This window comes from Spermophilus citellus (genome assembly GCF_964194105.1).
Source record: "Spermophilus citellus genome assembly, chromosome: 9".
Lineage (NCBI taxonomy): Eukaryota > Metazoa > Chordata > Mammalia > Rodentia > Sciuridae > Spermophilus > Spermophilus citellus.
The window spans coordinates 60,259,495-60,281,056 of record NC_138191.1 but is presented as its reverse complement, the minus strand read 5'-3'; the positions used below and the strand labels follow the sequence as shown (position 1 = coordinate 60,281,056).

The following is a 21,562-nucleotide window of genomic DNA, read 5'->3' as shown; positions in this document are numbered from 1 at the left end:
GTCACCAATACCAAGCACATTTAACAAAATCCAGTAACTAAAATGTATGTATAATGTCCAGTTTTCAAAGAAAAATGACATGATATACAAAGAAACAGGAAAATCTGACCCACACAAAGGGAAAACATGGGGAGTCAATATACTGATTTTGAGTATACTTGAATCTTGGAGATAGTACACAAAGAATTCAAAGCAGTTATTTAAAGTATATTACAAAAAGTCAAAGAAAATATATTCAAATAAACAGAAACAATAAGAAATAAAAAGCTTAACAGTAACTTAAATTCTAAAAACTTACCAAATAGGCTCAACAAAAAATTTAAAAAGAAAGAATGGCAATCTTGAAAATAGGGAAATAAAACTATACAATCCAAAGACAGTTAAGCAAAAACTCTAAGTCTCAGAAACTAGTAGGACATTATGATACAGTCCAACACAGATATAACTAAATTCCCAGAAAGAAAAGGTAGAAAAAGAGTGCCCCCCTCAAAAATGTTGAAGAAATAATGGCCAAAAACTTTCTCCAATTTAATAAAAAGCACTTACATATGTATAGAACCAAGAATCTTGACAAACCCAAGAAAGATAAACACAAAGAACTACTTTTACATATATACATATATCTTAGTCAAGTCACTGAAAACTAAAGAGAAAACCTTGAGAGCAGCCAGAGAAAAATGGTAACATAAGGAAAAACTGGCTTATCCTCAGAAAAAAAAAAATGAAGGTGAAAAAACTGATATTTTCAGAAAAGCAAGAATTGTGTTTGTGCCAGCAGTATCAAAAAGACAAATTCATAACAGTAGATTTCAACAAATCTCTAATTGAATCATTATGCAGAAACTGAACTGGCAGAAATACAAAAATTTTGAACAACATGATTAGCAAAACTAACAACAGACCACAATGGAATAAGCATTTGTTTCCATCCCAAAATTCTTATATTGAAATCCTAACCCCCAATACGATGGTTTTAGGTGAAGTCTCTGAAAAATAATTGGGTCATGAAGATACAAGTCTGAATAAAAAGGACCAAAAGGAAATCCAGAAAATTTTCCCACCGTTGTTCCCACATGTGAGGACATAGCACGAAGACATCAATCTGCAAACTGAAAGAGGGCCCTTAGCAGAACAGGAATACATTTCTGTTGTTTATAAATTACCCAGTCTATAGTACAGGTTAAACACCCTAATCCAAAACTATGAAATCTGAAATACTTCAAAAATCCAAAACCAGGGGCTCAAAGTGAATGCAAATATCCCAAAATCAATCATCAATCATCATCATCATCATCTAAAATCCAAAACACTTCTGGTTCAAATCATTTTGGATAAGGGATACTGAGCTTATATTTTGTTACAGCAGCACAAGCTAGTATAACATACGGCAATGCAATAATGAGCTACAGTTACGACAATAGAGATAAATATCACAAATGTAATATTAAAAAAGAAGCTAGGATCCATTTATACAAATTTTATTTTTAAAAAATGAAAAAAAATTCAAAAACTATTTTTAGGTGATAAAAATATAGAGCAAAAAGACATCCCACCCCCCCATAGAAGACAAAATGTCAGTTGCCTAAGGAAAAAGGAAAATGTCTGATGAGGGGGACAGCATTACCTACTAACCAACCTTGCCCTAATCCTTTCATATTTCAAGCAATAGACTTAAACCAGTATCTTGATTGTTTTTAAACTTTAGATAAAACTGCTCCCTGTGTAAGAAAATGACAATTCTCTGACAATCCCCTCTACAACTCTTGAAAACTATATCATAACCACACAAGACAACCAGCTGATTTTTGACAAAACGGCAAAAGCCATCAATAGGGAGAAGAGGGTCTTTCAACAATTAGTGCTGGAACAATGAGAATGATGTAAACATGGGGGAAATTACCTGAACTTCAATATCTATACAAATACTAACTCAAAATGGATCAGATATAAGTGTAAAATGTAAAGCCATCAAACTCTTAGAAGATAGGAGAGAATCATCATGATCCAGACATAGAAAGATTTCCTAGAAATATCATCAAAAGCACAATCCACAAAAGAAAAAAACAACAAACTGGATTACATCAAAATTAAATCATTTGCTCTGTAAAATATGCTTTTAAGTGTATGAAAACAACAAGTGACAGATTTTGAGAAAATGTTTGCAAACTACATACTTGACCAAAGATTCATCTAAAATATTAAATAATTCTCAAAACTTAATAGTAGGACATCAGCAAAAAAAAAAAAAAAAAAAAAAAAAAAAATATATATATATATATATATATATATATATAAGAAGGAAGACTCAAAATCACATCCTCATAAAACCAACAACAGTGGCAAAAATTGGAAAATCAACTTTTTCTAAACTCAAAAATAACCAACAGTTTGCATAATCCAAAGGACAGTTTATTCAAGCCAGATAGCTGATCCTTGGTGTTTCAGTTACTTTGGTGGGCCTGTACCATACAACCAACAAGAACAACTCACAGGAGGAAAAGTGTATTTCAGCTCACAGTTTCAGAGGTTCAGCCCACAATCAGCCAACTCCAAAGCTCTGGGCCAAAGGTGAACAGAAAATGCTACAAGGGTGTAGCAGAGAAGAGCTGCTCAGTTCATGATAGCTAGGAAGCAGAGAAAGACTGAAAAGTGCCAGGGACAAAATATAAACTCCAAATGCACACCTCTCAGTGACCTACTTCCTCCAATCATACCCTATTTGCCGAAGCTACTACCAGTTAATATATTCAAATGAATTTATCCACTGATGCACTAAGCCACAAACCCAGCCCATGGAAGGCTATCTTAATTTGAACTGGTTCAGAACTCACCCAATATAAAAAAACTGTCCCCTCAAAAAACCACACACACAACTCCAGAGCTTTTGTCAAAAACAATAAGAAGCAATTATTTCATAGTAAAACTGGCTGCGGCAAAGGAAAACAGGTAGGACAAAAAATAGACCCCCAAAAAACCTTTAAAATACAAAAGCTGGCGGCTCAGAAAAGCTCAACATATTCCTGAGAATCTAAAAGACGTTGTTGAGTATGTGTAGGTCTGTGCACATGCCCAGGAAAGACCCGATAAGGCCCTAAGTATCTACATCTGTCTAGCCCTAAGGCTCCAAAAAAGCAGAAAGTGAAGAGTAGAGAGTTATAAACTTTTTAGTTGAGTGTTAAAAGTGTTGAAGATGTTGCACAGAACCTCAAAAAAAAAAAAAAAAAGGGAAATTTATCAGTTGAGAAATTTAAGGAACTCTCTGTTAATTACTAGCTGATCACCAACCTAAGTGGACAGAGATTTCAATGGCCACTCTTGACAATACAGATTTTATACAATTTACTCAGAAAAAATCCCTAAAACCCACAATAACAAACACTGGGGTGGGGCAATATGATTACCAAACTGCTACATTATTTAAAACATATAGGTTTCAACCAAAAATTACAAAACATTTCAAAAAAATAAAAATAAGAAACTATGATTTATACACACAGGAGGAAAAAAGCAGTCAAAAGAAAATGTTCCTAAGGAAACATTAAATTAAACTTAATTAGACCAAGTTTTAAAGTCAATTATTTTAAATAAATTTTAAAAAACTAAAGGAAATCCATATATAAAGGATTAGAGGAAAAGAAATATACTATCAATAAGAGATAAAATTACGAATGGGAACCAAATAGACCAAAATTCTGGAGTTTTTTGTTTGTTTGTTTTTAAATATTTATTGTTTAGTTGTAGTTGTACACAATACCTTTATTTTATTTATTTTTATGTGGTGCTGAGGTTCGAACCCAGGGCCTCGAATGCACTAGGCGAGTGCTCTACCGCTGAGCCACAACCTCAGGCCACTGTTTGTTAAATCTGTTCTAATTAGTTATACATAAACAAAATTTTGTAGTTTAAAAGCACAATAACTAAAATAAACAATGCAGTAAAGGGTTTGCATAACAGATATGAATAGGCAATAGAAAAAAATTAGTAATCCTGAAAACATATCAATTGATATTTTACAGTCTGAGGAACAAAATAAAAACAAATGAAAAAGAAAAATGTGTAAGGCCTAAAAGACCTGCAGGATCCCATTAAATATAACAATATAACATAATGAGAATTACAGAAGAAAGGGGTGATAACAGAGAACAAGGAACATTTTAAGAAACGTGAATAAAAATTCCCCCCAAATTTGATTTTTAAAAAAATTACCTAAACACCCCCCCAAAAAAAAGTTCAAGCAACTACAAGTAAGATAAATTCTGAGATCCACACCTACACATCATAATGAGACTGTAAAAAGGCAAAGAGTCCTAAAAGAGGCAAGAGAAGCAACTTACTACATATAGAGAAGATTCTAAATGATACTATCATTTTTCAACAGAAATCACGGAGGCTGGTGGAAATAGGAAAATATATTCGAAGTATTAAAAGAAAAAGAGCATCAACCAAGAATTCTCTATTTTTCAAAACCAAAGGATATCAAGATATTCACAAATACTAAAAAATTATCTTCAGGTTGAAAGGAAAACATACTAGAGAGAGTTAACTCGAATCTATGTAAAGAAATAGAACATGGTGAAAGTAACTACATGGGTAATTATAAAAGTATAATTTTTCCATGTGTGATTCTTTGTCTCCTATTGGATTTTAAAAAATAAAAGGATGTTTTCTGTGTAATAATAATAGTACAAAGGAAGGGGAAGGAATAGAGCTAAACAGAGGAAAATTTTTCTAAATTATTGAAATTAACTTGATACTACTAAAGTCATTAACCACTAGGAAAATGAAAAAAAAAAAAATATATATATATAGCATAAAACAAAGGAATGAATAGGTATACTAGAAAATACCTGTTTTTAAAAAATTATAATTATTGGGGCTGGGGATGTGGCTCAAGCGGTAGCATGCTCGCCTGGCATGCGTGCGGCCCGGGTTGGATCCTCAGCACCACATACCAACAAAGATGTTGTGTCCGCCGAGAACTAAAAAATAAATATTAAAAATTCTCTCTCTCTCTCTCTCCCCCTCTCTCTCCTCTCTCACTCTCTCTTTAAAAAAAATTATAATTATTAACTCATGTTAATCGAATAAATTAATGGGTTTCTCTATGACATTTCTATACAGGCACATATAATGCTTTGTTTGAATTCACCCTCTAATATCCTCTTTTGCCCTCTCCATACCAAAACTGATTCAAGAGGACACAGGAACTCTTGAGTAGATTTGCAAAATAATGAGTAACCAAAAAACATCCCATGAAGTTTGGCTGTGGCTCTCAACAAAAGGGCTTCTCTAATAAAATCTATATTTTAGATTTAAAGAATTTACCAGCCTTCTCAAATTCTTGGACCAATCTTAACTCATTCTAAAATGCTAACATACTCTCATACCAAAACCAGGCACCTAGCACAAGAAAATTACAAATATCCCTATGAATTAAGTCGCAAATATTCCCATCTACAAGGTGAGCATTCCTAATTCAAAAATTTGAAACCTAAAACTTTTGAGTACCTGACCCTCAAGTGGTACAGGCTATTCAAATACTCCAAAATCTGAAAAACTCTAAAATCAACATTTCTGGTTCCAAGCATTTCAAATAAGAGCTATGCAACATGGCACTTCTATAAGAAACATCATCTAGATGCATTTGTCCTGTCCTAATCTTAACTGGTTACTCTTCAGACCTATTACATTCTTCTCTCTCCAAGCTTCACCACCATCCTGGAAATTCTCTTCACTCCTCTCCTGTATATGATTCCATTTCCTGAATCCTTCCTCTTGGGTTTACCCCATCAAACAACTTTCTAGGAAATAATACATTTGAAGTAAATATTCTAACAACCTCATGTTAGTACTACCACACTTGACAGCTTGGTAGTGTATACAAGAATAGTTTGGAAGTAATCTTTCCTTCAGGATTTTGAAGACATCATTCCATTACCTGTTTTCTGATGCTAATTTGTAATCATTTTTTTAAAATTTATTTGTAGAGTGACACAATCTCTTTATTTTTATTTATCAAACCCAGGGACTCACAGATGAAAGGCAGGTGCTCTACTACTGAGTTACGACCCCAGCCCTGTAATCCTTTTTATGGTCTCCATTCCTGTAAGTTTTCACAATCCTTCTTTTATTTCTGGTGTCTACTATTTCCAGTGAGCCCTTTCACTGTGGAAATTCAAGGGTTTTGCTCAATTTTTAATCTCCTCCACCCTCTTTCTCCCATTGTATAATTATTTTTCATATACTGAACCTTCAGCATGTTCTTCAAATTTTATTTTCTCTTATTTTATAGCTTCTTGTCCAGCTTTGTGGGAAATTTTTTTCAACTTTATCTTCAAATTCTTCTATTGTTTCATATTCCCAATTCCCAACCCTTCTATTAAGTATTCCATATCCTCTATTTCTAAAAGCACTTCCTTTTTTTCTAAGCATTGTTTTTTATAGCATACGTTGTTGTTTGAAAGATGCAATGTACTCTTACACTCACAGAGAGCAGTAACAAAATTTTCTTTTTAAAGTGTTTTCTATTTCCTTTTCTCTCATATTGAGCTTATTTTCAAATGTTTGGTGATCCTTAGTCTCATATTTAAAGTGAGGCACTTAAAAGTTGCTTTGAAATTCTCTGTTGTGTAGTGAAATTCTCTGTTGTGTAGTGGATTAAGTGTCACTGCAGGATGATCAATCTGGTCATTTACCTAATGGATCCTTATATACTATTATTAGTTGGTGTTTTTCCTGATTTTATCAGTTTGCCATAACAGGCTGACAATTTCAATCTCACATCTGGGGGTAGGAACCTGACAGCCGTATTTTCAGAACCAGCTGGGGATGACTTCCAGTCTAACATAAATTTCTACTTAATTGCCCCCGATTTTAGGTATGACAAGCTTAACCTGAGCTTTGCAGAGATCCTCCAAATGAATGTAGAAGAAGAAATTTGATGAATTATGAGATGAAGTGATTTTTGGACAATTCTTTCAGAAGTACTCATAGCCATTAATTCCTAAACCATCTCACGTATCTGTAAAACTAATTATAGACCAATTCTAGGCCTTTTACACCATTAGTGGAAGTTTTAGCTTTCTTCACAGTATTTATCACTTGTTGCTTTTCTGCTTCCAGAGTTTTACTTCTGTGATCACCCACTTTTTTTTGTTTTTGGGGTTTTTTTTTTTTTTTTGTCCTTAAGACTCTGGGCCTTTTTAAAATTCTATTAGGAGGTTGATGGCAAACAATGTAAATGGCTCTTTAATCTACCATGCTTAAATGAACATTCATCTCATCAGTTTGATGTGCCATTTCCTCACTGTTATTTATTTCAAGAGTATGAACTTGTTCCAGTAGGATATAGGGTTTTCATAATCTAAGTAGTTGCTATTATTTTGACTTTAATATTTTTACTATACTGTTGTAAACAATACTGACATATACAAATTCTCTTATATAAAACCCAAATAAAGAATTCTTTGAGGCCTAATATACAATTTTAAAAATCAAAGTAATTTTAAAAGAATGTGTATTCTCTATTCTGAACAAAATCTGACATCCCTTAGTAAAGAAAACATATTACTATTCAAATCTTTACAGCCTTAATTTTTGTTCTATTTATAAAATTCTAAAAGGTTAATTAAAATCTGAAAAGATTAAAACTACCAATTTCTCTAAAGAAATTCTATTGCATGTTTCAAAGTTATTTGGTTATCACATAAAATGCAAGCTTGAGGACTGGGTTGTGGCTCAGTGGTAGAGTGCTCGCCTAGCACATGCAAGGCCCTGGGTTTGATTCTCAGCACCAAATAAAAATAAATAAAAGTATTAAGTCCAACTACTTCTCAAAAATAAATATTAAAAAATAAAATTCAAACTTGATATTATTTAGTAAACCTTTTAATTAACTATTCTTTTATTCACGTAATTGTTTTGGCTCGGAATTATCCTTTGGTTGGTATCGACAATGTTACCTCACTCTTGGCTTGCCAGTTTAGTATATTTTTTTCCATTTCCTGATTTTCGACATTTGTGTTACTGTGTTTAGGTTAGACTTATAAAAACACAAAATTTTTAATTCACTCTTTAAAGGAGACAGGGTGAACAAATCAATGCTAGTTAAATTAAAAAACTGTTGGAAGAGCAATTAAACCCATAAGTGGGTAACATGAACCAGAAGGTGTTAAGTCAAACAATACCCCACTAAAGGGTGTCTACATTTGGTTTAACTCTTTTTTGTTGTTGTTGTTCACTCTTAATAGTGCTGCTACCATAAGACATTCACTGCATAGCATGAAAAGTCACAGCCACTGAAGTATCTCTATCTCTTCCATTTCTTTTCTACATAAGCTGTTCCAATAGCATCAGTGTATCTGGAATAGCTTCCGAGTCCCCATGCCTTTCAAACTTTCAAACTGTTAACCTCTCCTCTTGCATACAGTGATATTTTCACTGTCTTTCAGCTTACTGTTATCCAAGGCAGAGTAAGCAAGTAAGGGTGGGCCTATCGGCAAGAATCATGATTCACAGAGAGGTATAAACAAACTAGGCTCTATTTTAGGAATTCAGAATAGGGCTTTCAGGAAAGCTTCCTATTCCCGTACCACCAGTTCATGGGGATAATGAGAACAGTTAATTAATATTGCTGTCTCCTCTTCTCACCAATACTATCTATACAAAGACCCCCCCCCAACCCTGAATTTCAGATATGCAGATGAAATCTCTAGTTCTCAATGATGGCAGGAGACAATCTTTCAACTTAGCTGAGTTCCCAAAATAGGTAACCTAGCCCTATATAATTGTATCCCTAAAATCTCATTATTACAAAATCTTTACTAACTGAAGTTAGAACTATAACTGTGAGAATGGTTAAAATGTAAATTTGTTATATTAAAACTAAAATATACATTAAAACTCTTATGATTCCATTAACAAACTTTTTTCTGTTTCTTAATTCTTAAAAATAAAAGAAAAGATTTGTAAAATTATATTACTGTTGGAATTTTTATAATTCTTCCATTTTAGAATATTTACTCATTTTAAAACAAAATGTACATTCAATTTAGGAGCTCTTAACTTCAGTGAGAACAAACATCTGACATTTTCATTATCAAAAAGTACTAGTATCTGCAGGGCGCACCTGTAATCCCAGCAGCTCTAGAGGCTGAGACAATGATGGCTGCCAAGCAACTCAGTGAGACCCTGTCTCTAAGTAAAATATAAAACAGGGCTGGGGATGTGGCTCAGTGGCTGAGTGCCCTTGAGTTCAATCCCTGGTACCAAAAAAAAAAGTACTACTGTCCAATGGGAATTACAATTTAAGAATTTTTTTTCCCTATGAAAACAGTATTCCTAAATATTCCTAAGTTTTAAAACAAATATCTATTTGAAAACAAGTGTAAACAATAATCAGATTAACTTTTTTAAAAAAAAAATTGTAGTTGTAGATGGACAGCATGTCTCTATTTTGTTTCATTTTTATGTGGTGCTAAGGATAGAACCCAGTGCGCCTCCCTCACATATGCTAGGCAAGTACTCTGCCACTGAGCTACAGCCTCAGCCTCTAGATTAACTTTTACTACCTCCTGTTTTCCCACTAGTTCCTTTATCAATTAAGACTCTTACACCATGGCTAAAATAATAACTCAAAATATGGCATTACAATTATAAGCTCTTCTTACCATTCATCTAAAACACTTTTTACTTAAAAATACCAGCAATTACAGCATAATTTTCTTTGGTTTTACTTAATCCTCAAACCAAACTTAACAGGAAGAAAGTCCAGTAAAGGTATTTTTTTGTTTTTCTGGTACTAGGGACTCAATCCAGGGGTGCTCAACCACTGAATCACATATCTCCCCAGTCCTTTCTTATTTCGAGACAGAGTCTTACTAAATTGCTTAGGCCCTCCCTAAATTGCTGAGGCTGCCCTTGATCTTGCAATCCTTCTGCCTCAGTCTCACTAGCCGCTGGAATTACAGACACAGGACAGCACACACAGCCTCAAATCAGTGAGTTTTTTAAGGCAAAAAAGCAGGTGTATCTCAATAACTAATGTAAATTTTCTGAGTAAATTTACTTTGAAAAGGAGAAGATAACATTGTTTCATTTTTACTTCTGCAATACAAATTTGAGGAGTCACAATATTTTAAAACTACCTCTTAATAATACACCCTCCCTCAACCACCAAGACCTCTGGCATTCTTCATGTCAATCTGTTCTCCAATCTTGTTTTACCTAGCTGCTAATCTTTTTCATATTTCTTCATGTTATTCTGGCCAATGAACTTCAGTAGACCCCATATTTTTAATTCCTAACCCTCCAGCTCATGCCATCATCTTATCAATTTTATTTTTTATTTAAAACAGATTCCATTTAGGCTGGGTGACATGGTACATGCCTATAATCCAACAGACTCAGGAGACTAAGACAGGAGGATAGCAAGTTCAAATCCAGCCTCAGCAATGTAGCATCACCAGTCTCAAAATAAAAAGGGACAAGGTGTATGTAGCTCAGTGATAGTATTCCCCTGGGTTCAATCTGGTACCTAAAAACAAAACAAAACACCCTGATTTAACCAAGGACAATGCCTGTATTCCACAATTCCCCCCTCCCTCTCTCTCTCTAAAAAAAATAAAAATAAAAAAAAAATCTCCCCAAATAAAATTCAAATGTAATATTCATTTTTATCAAAACATGAAAATACAGAATAATTCTAGAAATAATTTTTTCTACTCACAGAAGTCTTAAAGCTGTAATTAGAAGCACTTCTAATTGGTTTATGTTTGTCATTTTTCTAAATCTAGCCCTCAAAAGCTATACATAAAGTCTTAATATTTGGGAGATAAAGATGTATTTTTTCAATGTCTATCTAACCAATTTTGTTTTAATCTTCTATACTTCACAAAACCTATATTAAGAAAGTTAACATGTGGTTTTATCATTTCTTCAAGATAACTATTAAAATTCTGAGAGCAAAAATATATTAATAAAAATTCTAAGATAAAACTTCTTTTTAAAAATTTTCACTCATAATCTCAAAAGCATTCATAATCCAAGTATTAATGAGGTAATCTTTTTCACAGCAGTTTGCACACAATTTACAAAATATCCAATCCTCCAAAGTAGGTATACTAGAATGTGAAGACACATATTTTCATTGTTGTGTACTTTTTACCATTGCATTGTAAGTAATTCACGTTTCAGAAAACTTCTTTCTCCCAAAAGCACCAATTTAACAATAATGTTTTAATTATTAATTACATTTTTTTAAAAAACTAATTCAAGGGCTGGGGAGGTGGCTCAAGCGGTAGCACGCTCGCCTGGCATGCGTGCGGCCCGGGTTCGATCCTCAGCACCACATACAAAGATGTTGTGTCCGCTGAAAACTGAAAAATAAATATTAAAAAATTCTCTCTCTCTCTCTCTAAAAAAAAAAAAAAAAACTAATTCAAGCACTGAAGTAGAAATCATGATCAACAATTCCATTTCAATTCTCAGTTATAAAGCCTTTAAGGACCTTTGCCATTCAAACTTTTGTGCAATGATCTGTATGGTAACATTCTAGTTATGCATAAACAAAATGTCCAATCTTTCTGGTTGAGAGGGAGAATATAAAGAAGTGCACCAATTTATTCCTATCTCTATAATCACATAAGAAATACTCAAGTACCTTATTAAGCAACCTTAAATGCCTGAAAGCTAACTTACATAATGCCTCGAAACTACTATTTAAGAGGCTCCAAAAGGCATCTGTATATGGAGGCAATCCAAGATCTCCTCCATCTACTACATGGCTATATGCCTAGAGAATACTGTAATGAAAATAAGCCAAATAACTATATTATCTGTGGAGGCAATGCAAATCTCTGCATTCTAAACAAATTTTCAGGGCACAAAACTAACCTCTAAAGGGTAACTAGTAATGAAAACTCAGAAGCATCTTTCTGATCGTAACATAAACCACACTGAAAAAAAAGAAAAAATCAGAAGGATCACAATACCAACTATCACCTGATTTACCTCCAGACTCACACAATGCCAAATAGGAACAAAAAAGAGAGATTCAGATATTTTTTTTAATACCTTTATTTTGTTTATTTATTTTCTGTGGTGTTGAGGCTCAAACTCAGGGCTCTACACATGCTAGGCAAGTGCTCTACCGCTGAGCCACAACCTCAGCCCCTCATCAATTCTTACTGCCCTTACACAAGAGAAAAAAATTGAACATAATCAAGTCTGGAAACACTAAAAACTACTCTATGGTGAAAGAGGTCAACACAATGGTTAGTTACTTCTACAATGGGGTTACAAAGGGGCACAAGGCACTTTTCCTTGCAGAAATTATTTTATATTTTGATCTAAGAAGAAATTCCCTATATATATTTTACATGTAAAATTTCACTGAGTTGTACTCATAAAATCTGTATACATCAATGTATGTAACTTATAAATAAAACATTTATAAACAAGTCACCAATAATGGCCAAATCTAAAAACCCTTCTTCAATTCTGGTTTTAATCAATCTCCATCATATCATAGAACACAATATTCCCTAAATGAAACTCTTTTACCTATGAAGATCCACAAAACTTTATTATTATTTTTTCAACATTTTTCTTATTCTGTATATTAATGGAAAACATTAATCCAATATTCATAAAGTACTCAGGGATTAGGCACAGTCCAATATATTCCCTCCAACCACATAGACACAGACCCCTCCCCCCCACCACACACACACAAACACCAAATTTCCTAAATTGGATTCAAACCATTCTGTTACCAGGTTTAATTCCCATCAATTCTTTACAGAAAGATTCTTCTCAAGCATTCCCATTTCTCAGTCATCCTTTAAGGTTCAGTTCAATTTCTACTTTATCCTTTTTCTCCATACTTCTAACAAGACTTGCTATACAATACTGTCAAATACAGTAACCATTATGTGGCTCTTAAACCTGAAGTCTAGCTAGTCTGAATTGAGGTATGCTTTAAATAATAAATTTTAAAGACTTATATAAAAAAGAACAAAAAATATTTCAATTATGTTTGTATGTTTAAATGACATATTCTGGATGCACTAGGTTAAATAAAATGTTAATAAAATTCACCCATTTCCTTTTTTTAATGTGGCTATAGAAAATTTAAGTTGTGTTTGTGGCTCAACTTATATTCTTTAGGGCAATAATAATCTATAAAATCTATTTATAAATGCCCCATAAATTATTTTTTCTTCTTTCCTCTTTTTCTTTTTTAATTAACAAAACTATACATATTATATATTTGGCATATAACACATTTCAAAATAGCTACACAACGCAGGATACTGAATTGACCTAATTAAGAAATGCACTACTTCAAGTACTTTTTGTAATCAGAACATTTAAAATATATCACTCTAAGCAATTTTCAAGTATACAATCGCAATTATAATCATGATGTCCCACATATTATCTTTTAATATGTCAGCCTCCCAATTAAAGTATAAGAATTCAATTTTAAGCTAATCTTTTCAAAATTACTGATAAGAACTAAATATCTCTGTAGACTTTAAATGAGCACTTAAATTCTATTTAAATTTAATATTATTTTAATGATATTGGGGAAGGTTAGTTTACTGGGGAATGAACCTAAAGTCTCATGTATGCCAAGCAAAAGCTTTACCACTGAGTTACATCCCCAGATCAATTCAAGTCCTTTTAAAAGATATATGTATTAGGACTATCTCAAAGTCTGAGGTAATCCCCAGTCCTTTTATTTTATTCAACTTTGAAACAAGCTCTCACTAAGTTGTGCCCAGGCTAACTTCAAACTTGTGATCCTCCTACTTAAGCCTCCTAAACAGCTGGGATTGAACACATATGCCACCATACCTGGCCATTTTAATGATTTTTAACAATAAAACGCATTTCAAAACATAAAAATGTAAGAAATATTGTTTTCAGATAACGATAAATTGAATGTCATCTGCATTTTTACTTATAACAAATTTTAAGTTAATGTTCCACCAGAAAAGACAGATGTATAATTAAACCTGTAGCAATTCTAATCCACTGAGAATTAGTTGATTAAGCTTGATTTTATTCAGCTTAATAACTCAGTAACAAAAAAGGCAGCTTCCATTTTAGCCATTATCATTGTACCAACGTCCAGCAGCTAGGACAAAGAGCCTTTATATGGTATTATGAATAAACAATGTGGGCAATAAGACATCACTTGAAATATGGGTAGGCATAAAAATGCTTTTATAAGGTTAAATTTTAAAACCAGGAGACAAAAATCACAAATTGTACCTTAGCAAGGTAAAAGCATAGACATAGGAAGACAAGAAGGCAAGAAAAGAAAGGCTCTGAATCTAGAATCAAGATACAGTCAAGTTCAAACTTGGCTACTATTTACTGCCTGCATGACCTGAGTCTGAAATTTGTTTCCTCATCAGTAAAACAGGAATATATATACCACAGCATTATTAAATGTAGCATATAGATGTTTAATTACATAGCCAATATTTAATTAACATCAATGTTACTGCCTTTTCCTTTAATACTGAAAACTAAGTAACAGTGCCAAGTTTAAGGGTGACTTCCCTTCCTTCATTTTCCAAACTGCTGAAAATACTTTTTAAGCATAAATGAAACTTCTAGTATTTCATACTCACACCCCTCCTTACGTGAACTTAAAATTATTTTTACTGTCTTTTACAACTGTTAAAAATTCTAATTTGTTTACATTTGTGATTTTTCTAAATCTAGCGCCCCCAAAATAACAAATTTCAGACTCAGATCATACAGGCAGTAAATAGCAGCCAAGTTTGAACCTGACTGTATCTTGATTCTAGATTCAAGGCCTTTCTTTTCTTGCCTTCTCATCTTCCTATATGTCTATCCTTTTACCATGTTATTGTACAATTTGTAATTTTTGTCTCCTGGTTTTAAAACTTAACCTTATAAAAGCATTTTTATGCCTACCCATGTCTGATCTAATGTCTTTGTGATGGGGGAGACGGACAGTAGAAAAAAAAATTAAAGGGGGAAAAAGATAACTAATACTATGCCAGTACAGACATACAAAAAAGAAAACAAACAAAAAGTGTAGAGAAGAAAACAGCAAAAGTTAATGCTGTGTTTGAAGAAATTCCCCTGAGACAATCCAATGAAAAAAATTACATTCTCCTACTCAATCTAGCTACAATGCCAGCCACTCCTCACTTGTATCTAGGGTTTATATGTATGTTACATACAGATACGCATGGACAAGTCACTCTCTTTACTAATGGAACCACCACACTCATGCACAAAAATTTAAAGGTAAATGAAGAAAATTAGGATGTTGTAACAAAGACAAACACCTGGTTAAGAAATAACTTCCACTAAAATGTACTCATTCCCCAGTACATCTTCTCATCAGCTTGCAATCAAAAAAGAAAAAAAAAATTGGAATGCATTGCTGAAATATTTAACCTGGTTACAGGATTTGTTCTAGAATCAGAGAAGGCACACTTTGATGCCTATCTCTCACTATCTTTATAATAACCCCATCTTTAGAGACACGGCCTAAAAATGGAATATTAGCAAAAGCATACAATTTCAAATAGGTACAGATGGAAATTTTAAGCTATTTTTTTAAAAGAATAAACAATATTAATAACTATTATTATTATTTTAACAGCTAATACTTACTCAGCATTCATTATGTACCAGAAAGCTAAGGACTTTTCATGAATTCTGAAATTAGAACCCTAAACCTCTACAAAAATAGTATTATGGTTAAATCCACTTGCCCAGTGCTCACACTGCTAAATTTGAATACTGCCAATTTTACTTCAAGGCTCCCACCTTATCCCTTCCTGTCTCCTTATGCATGCATAAAGACAAAGGCCAAGTGTGATTCTATATGAATATGTATATACGTGTGTGTGTATAAAATATTTAATGTTGGTAGTAAGCAAAGACAATTTCAACTTTATCTATCTTCACAAACTATTCAACAATAAATTGGGAATCACCCTTTCTCCTTAACAAATGGTACTCTGAAAATACAAGTTACAATTAATATCTTCCTCAAGAAACTAATACGTGTGTGTGCATGTATACAATAAGCTTCTAAGTAAAATAAACTCCATGAAGAAAGGACTAAAATATTGATTTTTAAAAATTAAATATTGATAGGATATGTGTAAGCAGGCTTTATAAATTGTGCTTTAATCCTAACACTTTATTAGGTGTTTTTTCACTTTCACTTGTCTGCTTGGCTCTTAACACTTATGCTTCTACAACTTATACACTTCACAGGGTTGGGGTATAGCTAAGTGATTGTATGAGTGCCTGGCATGCCCAAGGTCTTCAGTTCATTCCCCAGCATCAGTCTTTACGGCACTGTATTTTCAACTTATACAAATACACATACTGAAAAACTTAATACGATAAATCTGTAACACTCTAACCAACTTCATTTTCAAACTTCATGGAACAAATCATTTATTTATACTTTCATTACAAAATCACAGATCCAAGAATTCTAAATGATATGGGAAGGCTACAACCGAAGAGGTAGACAAAGATTAGTATAAGAGTGAAAAGGAAATTTCTTAAAAAAAAAAGCTAACCTTAATCCAGTCTCACTTTCCCCCACCCAAAAGTTTGCTCTACTACTACTTCTACCCTGTCAGGCTCCTTGACCTTTGCTTTTCTCCTCTTGGAAGTTTATCTCACAATTGTCAAAGTGTTTATTCTGAACTTAAAAATACAGAAACATACTAACCCCATAACTACATGAGCTCTCAGTAAGTTCAGAAAGGAAGTAACTCCACAGTTTAACTATGAGAATAAAAAATCTGAGAAAAAATTTAATAGTGGTATAATTGACGCCTGAGAGATGAGAAAATTACTTTTTCATCTTTCTGAAGACTGAATTGAATTTTGTGTTCCTTTATCCTCTAAGTCTCATATAGTATTTAAAATAAGGAAAAGGACAAATACATGAGCCAACCAGCAGGGTGAGCTAGAACTAGTATCATTTTGATGATTTTTAAAACTTAATGGTATCGTTTACACTATTAAAAGCAGCTATCTCCCACTAATAAATCTGAATCAAAAACACCACCTTTTGAGCTACTTCAGTCAAAGCTCCATCTCATGATTTTGTTCAATATTTAAAGACTCTCCTTGTACAAAACACATTCTCTATACCAGAGCCATTAAATTTAAAAATACTGAGTTCATTTGAATATTTATCTAAATTATTATAGTACACACCATTCATCCCCATGTTTTATTTCATGAGATTATCATTTCAAAGACACTTGAAAACAGTTTTTTTTTAAAGGCCTGCAGAACGGGTTTTCTACCAATTAGGGTTAGATAATTCAACATGCTAGTTTTTGTTTGCTGCAAGCTACAACTGCCTTATTGACAGAAAAGCAGTTCTGAGATGCTATTGAAAGAATGCTGAGAGAAATGCATTCCCACAAGACTAAGATCCACTCTTTTTCTCCCAGTCACATGTGCAGAAAAGAAAACAACCCTAATCAACTAATAGTGTGTTTAGGATGACAGAAGTACCTGAACTTTCTCTAAATCACATCATCTTGACACTTTCCTTGAGTCTTTTCCCTTTTTGCTGCCCACTACATTCTCAATTCAACCAAAACTCTACCTCCCATGAAACTGCAACACAAACTAAACCTGGAAAGCATTTAAAGTTTACAGGTTACAGACACACTTTATAATTACAAATAATCTAAAAGTATAACCCTAATTATCACAAGACTAATATGCAATTTATTTATTTATTTTGAGGCACGGCCTCCCTAAATTGCTCAGGCTGTCCCTGAACTTGCATTCCTCTAGTCTCAGCCTCTTGGGCCACTGGGATTATTGGTGTGTGCCGCCCCTGGCCCAAGACTACCTTGTAATTAAATCCATTCACATAGTGTTGAAAATTATGAAATACCTTATTAACTTTCTTATGAAAAAAAATTTAATAATTTAAAACCTCATAAATGAACTGTAAAAGAGTCAAAACAATTTAACTGTGTTTGTCAAATCTGGCATCCAAAAAGTTAAAGATCACTGTGGGATTCACCACAAATGATTTTACGACTTGTTGAATTTCCTCACAGACCTGACAGAGATACACTACTCAGCAGCAACAGGAGCAGCAGTACTCTTAAAAGTTGTTTTAAAAAGGGTGTGAGTGGCATGTTCACTTATCGTATCAAAAGCACTGTTGTTTTTAGCATCTCTCATTTCTTAGGTAATAATGGAAGTTATCTCAAACTTTCCAAGAAACTTGTTGAATTTTTAAATTTCTGGATCAAGTATGCTTTCAGAAAATCTCAATATTCATAACCAACACTGCTCTGAAATTTCTGTATTTTGTATCTGGATTTCACCGAAAGTCACTTTATAAACAAAGTCACCTAACACACAACATTAAATTTAACTTACTGTCACAGAAGTTCTCGTTAATGTGATAGCATTTAATTAACAAGTACTCTCAATAATTCTCCCTTGTTGAGTCTTATTTAACCATTAGTTGCAGATATTCACCTTCTCATCCAAGCAATGTGACAAATGAAAACAGCAATGCAACAGAAGTTGAAAGATTGATTTTTCACTATGCAACTAATTTAATTATCCTCAGATATTGTAAGAAAGGGGGTATGCATACTGGTTCTTTGAGATTCCCTTACTGTAAAACTATATAATCTAGGAATACATTTTCTAATGTTAATAATATATCTTCTATTCAATAATACAGTTAAGATCACACTCTACTAGAAAAACTATAAAAGAGAAAATATATATCTGAAAAAAAAGAAAATTAAAGTTTTAAGGAATGTTGAAAAGTTTAAATTTCATCTTGAATACAAATTTAAATTAGTGACCTAAATGCGTTTATCTATACCTTCAAGTGATTATTGTTAATGGCAAAGACAAAATCTGTACTTCAATATTGAAATCTGTACTTCAATAGTAGTTTATTCCAATATATGATTTGTTATTATAACTATAATAAATAAGAAATTCTAAAACTTATACAGCCATGATTGTAACAGCAATATATACCGCTGCGTTAATACTAGTTGGCAGTCACGTTTCACCTATATCTAAGTTAAATTATAAAAATAATTTTTTCTTACCAAACCTACCAAAGACGATATTGCAGATGTCAAGTTCCCTTGATACTTACACATGGCACTGAAGGCAAAGAGCCGGTTTCCTTTCTTTGAGGAACTTTAGATGTCTATTTTTTTGAAATGCTTTCCTTCTTGTGGGACCAAATAATGTAACTAACGTAAGCTACTGCAGAGATGTAACATATGATTAAGGCAAATCTATATCATCACCCAGATGCACCAAGCTTGGCATTAATCAGGAAAGGCCAAAATAGAAGACAGTGTTTGGGTATCTCTGTACAAAGTATTAACTTGTATACAAAATGGGACCCTCATTTCAGGCCCCAAGTTATGTGTATCCCCTCGTTGAGTTTACTGATCCCACAAAATCTGAAGTCTAAACATAAAAGCTTTATAACTACTATACTTAAGTCAATATTACTTAAAACAGTTCAAGAAAACTTTTCCACTAATGTTGCTAAACCATGGATGGATCCCAACACGAGAGTCGTCTGTGGAAGTCTGGTAACAAGAAACCTTTAGCTCCACCACCTAAGTTTCCAATCACTGAGAAGGGTCTGGGGCAACTCATCTTCAGGTTCACGGGAGAAGTGGAGCACACCTGCTTTCCTCTGGCAGAGATTAAGCTCCCAGGGACACAAAGGCCAGGGAATCAGACCTGGAGAGGCAAAAAGCTTTAGCTGGACACCCACCGAGCCCCTGGCAACCCAAACACTTCGAGCGATTTACCTCTTGCTGTTACTTCCCAGGCACCTAGCGGCACAAGATGTTGCAGAACGGGAGGAGGGGAGAGCTATGCGGTCCAGTCCCAAGCCAGGGGAGGGGTGTGTACAATTAACGCCAGAGCCGGCGCTTCTGGCCGGGACGAAGTAGCCTCGCGGAGAGGGGCTGGTGACTGCTCTCGGACCGCCCCGTTACTCAGTTCATTGCAATGGCGACCGCCAGGCTCCTCAAGCCGCCTGATCTCAGCCCCTTCCCCCTACTGCTCACTGGCTGCTCGGCTTCATGTGACTAAACAAAACCCCCAAGTCTAGTGCCCAGCTCAGCCCCTTTGTGTCCGCTACCGGATTCTCCGACGCCGCAGCGGAAAGGCCCCCCCGCCCCCTCCGAGTCCCGCCCAGCGGCGGCGGCCGCCGCTCACCTCAGGCTCCGCGGCCCCCCGCGGCCGCTGCGGCCGCCGCCTCCCTGAACCCGGGGCCCGGGCTCCTTGTGTAGCACCAACTCCGCCTCCTCGGCCGCCGCCGCCATCTTAGCCTGTGCGGCAAAATGCGTCCTTTTGGATGGTTGGGACCCAGCCTAGGGCGTAGCTCCCCGGGCCGAGCGCCGGAGGCCGGGTCCCCCAACTTCTTCCGCCACCCTCAGTCCCGCCGCCGCCACAGCCCTGAGGCCCGAAACCCACTCGGGTCCTAGCTAATCCGACCAAATAACCCCTGAAACTCACAGTTTGGTGCCGTGTGCGTCAAACCGGGGCGACGTTGGGAGCGCGCGGCGTCCCCGCGTCACACGCCGCTCAGTACGCTACTCGGCTCCAACGGCCCCCCTCCGCTCCCCGCTTTTCGCCTCCGGCCCCGGTTCCCACGGCGCAGGCGCGCGGCTTTCCCGCCTCTGCCCGCCGCGGGCCGCGGGGGTGGCCAGCGAGGAGCTCCTGGGCAGCTTCGGCTGGTGGAGTGTCTGGGCCAATTAGACAAATGGGGGCAGCAGAAACAGTGCACCACTGTTCTCGGGTGCCAGAAACCAAACAAGGTCACCTCCCCCAGCGCTGACCTAATCACTCCCAAGGAGGTTCCCGCCCCAAAGTAGGCACGCTCCAAATATGGTGGTGCCCAAACTCCGCAAGACCCAAACACTAGGCATGCCTAGGCCCTTTAAGGTGGAACAGGCCCATGTTTGGTTTCCACAACCACTAAGGAGCCAGAATCCCCCCTTTTTTTTTTTTACTGTTGTTGAGGAAAACAACTAAAGAACGCACTATTTGGCAGTCATAACTGTGGAGTAATGGCAGAGGAAGGTTTTAAGCTCTTCAGGGGTCCAATTGATTGATGCATGATGGCTATGCAAAGCATCAAGTGTGGCATGTCAATCACCAGGACAGCCTACCCTAAAAGATGTCCTGGGTTTGGTTCAGCTTGCCTCTTTGAGGATGCTTTCTACATTACTGTGTCATGGTTCTCCAAACTGATGTTACATAAAAAGCATCTAGGTGCTAGTTAACCCTCTGGAAGAATCAGTAGATCCCCAGAGAGTTCTATAAATCTTCTTTTATAGCAAACATTAGCCTCAGATTCTGAAACGCTGATGGGGGATTTTGGTTTTGACATGAGCAAGCAAGGAGTTGCAAACTTTTAACATGAAGCAAAAGTGCCTGAGAAATCTGCTTGTCCTGCCTTAAATTCTTTGACTTCTCTGAACCTGCTTCCTCATCAAATAAATAAATA

The 21,562-nt window shown here is 35.2% G+C and overlaps 1 protein-coding gene across 15 annotated transcripts in view; it reads right to left on the bottom strand.

The window, feature by feature from the left end:
• The window catches only part of ZNF644 (zinc finger protein 644), a 106,553-nt gene extending 85,674 nt beyond the window's left edge, over window positions 1-20,879 (bottom strand). For 4 of the 15 annotated variants that reach the window (XM_081307661.1, XM_081307649.1, XM_081307654.1 and 1 more), the window contains exon 1: window positions 20,269-20,561. The gene's annotated coding sequence lies outside the window, so the exon portion shown is untranslated. The other 11 variants (XM_081307659.1, XM_081307645.1, XM_081307647.1 and 8 more) reach the window with 8 other exon arrangements.
• Window positions 20,880-21,562: the final 683 nt, after the last annotated feature.